This window comes from Xenopus tropicalis, chromosome 5 (assembly GCF_000004195.4).
Source record: "Xenopus tropicalis strain Nigerian chromosome 5, UCB_Xtro_10.0, whole genome shotgun sequence".
In the NCBI taxonomy this organism is placed as follows: domain Eukaryota; kingdom Metazoa; phylum Chordata; class Amphibia; order Anura; family Pipidae; genus Xenopus; species Xenopus tropicalis.
In genome coordinates this window covers 132,053,487-132,058,631 of record NC_030681.2, presented here as the reverse complement: position 1 = coordinate 132,058,631, position 5,145 = coordinate 132,053,487, and positions in this window count along the sequence as shown.

Below are 5,145 nucleotides of genomic sequence, written 5' to 3'. Positions count from 1 at the left end.
ATGTAATGTATTAAAAAAAAAAAAAGAAGGAACAGACTTCCTTGACAGGCCCAAAAATGGTCCACATGGCCTCAGCGCAGAAACCCATTTCCATGATGAATTGCCCAAAGCATCTTGAATCACAAACCGTCTCTTTACGCTCCTCACAAGTTGATTTTCCTCTTTTTTAAATCTTCTTAAAGCCTCTCTCCTAATCTTCAGCTGAAGGAGTTAGAAGCAGCGCTCCCCCCTCCTTTAAACTAAGAGACGTATTAGCATCCTGGTTGTTGTGCATCAAATTTAAAAATGCAAGGCTGGTAATATTTCAAATCGGCTTCAGTCCTAGCTTCCCTGATAAGCTCTCTTCCTCTCTTTCATTTGCTTTATCTCCCTCTCTCTCTCTCTTTCAGTCTTTTTTCTTTCTTCAAGTGTAGGCAGTATATGAGACTGGGCATTTATGATACAAGCTAGTCCATTTTAATATATTTTTATGAAGGGGTGTATCACCTTAATATTGACTTTTAGCATGATATACAGAGCAGAATTTTAAGACGATTTGTAATTAGTCTTCATTAAAAAAAATCGTGTTTTTTTTGAAATATTGACATTTTTTTTGTTCTGCAACTGTCAGGCTTGGGATTGCAACTGCCACCTGGGTGATAGGGCTTAATTACCACAGCAACCAGGCAGCAGTTTGGAAGTTTGAATAGAAGACTTCCCTTGTAGTTCTAACATGAATGGGTCTAAAACATACAGATAAGCAATGTAAAATAAGAATAACAGTAACACTGAACCCTCAGATATACGTCTTTGGTTTCTGGGGTCAGTGACCCCCCCCACCAACAACAAACTGGATAGATTGCAAAATGCCAGAGTACACACCTCATCAAAACAACAATAATAGTAGAGGTGCAGAACACTGGAGAAAACCCATTCAGCAACTCCAAAAATAATCACAAAAGCAAAAAAGACTCAGATGCACACTCAAAAGAAATACAAAATAATTTTTTTTTATTAATTACAAAAAACATAGAAAATAAAGCCCAAAGCGTTTCAACCCAATAAAGGGTCTTCATCAACCCCCTTTTTAAATTTTTATCCCCTGATGAAGACCCTTTATTGGGTTGAAACGTTGGGCTTTATTTTCTATGTTTTTGTAATTAATACATTTTTTTTCTTTTGTATTTCTTTTGAGTGTGCAGATACTTTTTTGCTTTTGCAACAAACTGGATAGTGATGAGCGAATCTGTCCCGTTTCGCCATAAAATTCGGGAAACGGCGAAAAATTTGGGAACCGCATTTGTTGCGCAATTGTTTTGTCGCCCGCGGCTATTTTTTTTCTCGCCCATATCTATTTTTTTGTAGCAATACGCCAATGGCGAAATGTGGAAATTCGCTGCGAATCCATGCCTGGCGAAAAAATTTGCTCATCACTAAAACTGGATATAGGCAGAACTGGAACCATACAACATAGTCATGACCAACTGAAAAGTTACTTATATTTCCCTCTATAACGTACTAGAAGCAAAGCTTTATTACGTGGCTGCAACCCCAAGAATAACATTTAACCAATTAAAGAAAATCTTAGCCCAAGCAGCTTTCCAATAACTTTAAAATCATTTAAAAATTGTAATAGTTTATATAGGAAAGTTGAATAAGATTGAATTAGGCAAGTTTTTATGTTTCAGTTTTTACCCCCCTTTAAAGTCTGCGGCATAAACTATTTGAATAAATAAAAGGAGCCGAGGGCCAATGGACTGATGAAGGTCAAGCAAATTCATTGAACTGGTTGATGATATTTTTACTTCGGAGACAGCTAATTCTGTGTTGGTTGCTCAATAGGAGCAATAGGAGCTAAATAGGAGCCTCACACAGAATGAAGATTGGTATACAGTGGGTGTACAGGTATAGGAAACCCTTTATCCAGAAAGCTCTGAATTACAGAAGGGTCTTCACTCACAGACTCCATTTTGAAACATAATTCCTTTTTCTCTGTAATAATAAAACAGTACCTTGTACTTGATCCCAACTAAGATATAATTACCCCTTATTGGAGGCAGAACAGCCCTATTGGGTTTATTTAATGGTTAAATGATTCCCTTTTCTCTGTAATAATAAAACAGTACCTGTACTTGATCCCAACTAAGATATAATTACCCCTTATTGGGGGCAGAACAGCCCTATTGGGTTTATTTAATGGTTAAATGATTCCCTTTTCTCTGTAATAATAAAACAGTACCTGTACTTGATCCCAACTAAGAAATAATTAATCCTTATTGGAGGCAAAACAATCCTATTGGATTTATTAAAGTTTAAATGTTTTTTCAGAAGACTTAAGTTATGGAGATCCAAATTATGGAAAGACCCCTTATCTGGAAAACCCTAGGTCCCGAGCATTCTAAATAACAGGTCCCATACCTGTTAATGATATATATTGATTTATAAACACTGTTTATTTATACAACATTACACTACGTGCCTTATGTCTTTGTATTGTACCACTTTTATTTTTTACAACATGTTTTACTTGTATTTAACAATGATGTATTGTGTTTACCACGGGCTTACATCATGCTGACATCACTTTTCCCGCCACACACTGTATTTAGAGGCTTTCTCACTTTGTGTATGTAACTTTGAGAAAGGCTGTAGCCACAGCCGAAACGTCAGTTTCTTTCGTCAAATAAAGACTTTATTTTTTAATTTAAGTCCTGTGAGTGCGGATTCCTCGTCAAAGGATATATATATATATATATATATATTGGTCGTATTGATTTACTGATTTATCTATGTATTTGGCCTTACAGGTTCTAAATGGGGGTTTCCTTAGAACGTGTAACGTTAGGCTTGGGGTACATGTACCAAACCCCCCAATCCCATTTTTAATATTTATCTTTGCAACTATAATTAGTGGGACTTATTTACTCTTAGTGAATGAGCCTAATAAAGCTGCTTTAGGCATTGCAGCCATTTGGTTGGCTGATGATGTTGTCAGGATAATAATTGTTATGCACCTGAATCATTGCGCTGGGTCTGCCGGGAATACAGTCATTGTTTCCACACGTGGCGGCGAATATCCAGGGCTTGTGGGTTCCCAGCAGTTTCTCGCAGGTAAGGCTAAGAAGACCTGACTGAGCTGTCATTTCCAATCAGTCACGCTAGTTTGATATTCTATCCAGCTGTCCCATGGCTCGTGGCTTTTAGTGCAAACAGACGTCTGAATGAGATCAAAGCCGCATGATATAATATATGGGACTTTGGAGCTTTACATAAACACAGGGAGTTAGATTTAAACCAGATATTAAGTCCCCGATTTAGAGCTGAGGAACAACAGCAGAAAGCCACTGTACGCCTGTAACATACCGCTGTACAAACCAGTATATTAACTTATAAGCAAAAAGGATATTCTTTATGCATGGCTGTGATGGAAAAATAAAATGCGGTGACTATGAGTTTACACGTGTAATAAGCTCTAAAAATAGCTTATTAAAGTGTTATTTTATCTCTCAGCTGAGCATTAAAAATAATTCCTTAGTGTGCTTTATATTCAAAGAACCCAATGCAGGGGGACAAATGCAGCCCAGAATAATCTGTTTACTCATGTAATATATATAGTATTTTTATATATTATATGTATGGCAGATGTGATTAAATATCGATAAATGTAAGGTCTTGTACCTGGGATGTAAAAATATTCAGCCACTTATACCCTTAATGGGACTGCACTAGGCAAATCCATAATGGAGAAGGACCTTGGAGTCATTGTTGATAGTGATGAGCGAATCTGTCCTGGTCGCAATTTGATGCGACCACGACTTTTTTTGACACAAAACAATTCGCCAATGCCGAAATGCGGAAATTCGCTGCAAATCCATGTCTGGCGAAAAAATTCACTCACCACTACTTAGAGATATTAAACTTGGCTGTAGCAAGCAATGCCAGGCAGCAGCTGCAAGGGCAAACAAGGTTTTGAGCTGTATTAAAAGGGGTATAGATTCACGGGAGGAGGGGGTTATTCTTCCCCTTTACAGAGCGCTGGTAAGGCCCCATCTAGAATATGCTGTTCAGTTTTGGTCTCCAGTGCTCAAACGGGACATTATTGAGTTAGAGAGGGTCCAGAGAAGGGCAACTAAGCTGGTAAAGGGTATGGAAAGTCTCAGTTATGAAGAAAGACTGGCCAAGTTGGGTCTGTTTACACTGGAGAAGAGGCGCTTAAGGAGAGATATGATAACTATGTATTAATATATAATGGGAACATATAATAATCTCTATAAAGTTTAAAGGTTCCCATACACGGGCAGATCCGGAGAGAATCCAGGGTAATTCGATCGTTTCACCCTGGGGCCAAACGATCGAATTATAATGATGGGTATAGTCGGTCCGGGGACCACATCAACGTGCCGATGCAGTCCCCGATCCGACTAGATTTTCTACCCTGACCGATCGAGATCTGGCCAACTTGGTCAGATATCGGTCGGGCAGGCCCGCCGGGAGTGCCCATACACGGGCCAATTAGCTGCAGAATTGGTCCAAGGGACTGATATCGGCAGATACTATCGGCCCGTGTATGGGGACCTTTATTTACCAGTAGGTCCTTCCAACTGACACATGGAAGAAAAGAGGTTCCATCTGAATATTCGGAAAGGATTTTTTACAGTGAGAGCTGTGAAGTTGTGAAATTCCCTCCCCGAATCAGTTGTACTGGCTGATACATTATATAGCTTCAAAAAAGGGTTGGATGGCTTTTTTTTTTCTTATAGACATTTATAAACTATTTTGTGAGTACCTAACATTACTAGCATACAACAAAAATACTCATGCTGTGATTTGCTGACAGATCTGCAGTAACAGCTTAAAACTACTAACAGACAGTATGACTGAGTATTCGCAGAAGGTCGAGGAAGCAAACTTCCAACTTTTTATATGTCTAATACTTGGGTATTGCTGGAAATTTCTAGTGGTCCACATCTGGTCCCGTGGTCTCCATCTGAGAAAGATTCCAGAGTACTTATGTCCCTTTATAGTAAAAAAAAACCCTGATTATGTGGGCACTAGGTGTTTATAGACCCACTGCCCCACTGGGATGTAATGTGTCTGGTGACACAAGGGGTGACACATTTTTTTTTGTTCCCACAAATGGTAGCTAATTCAGCCAGGGATTATGGC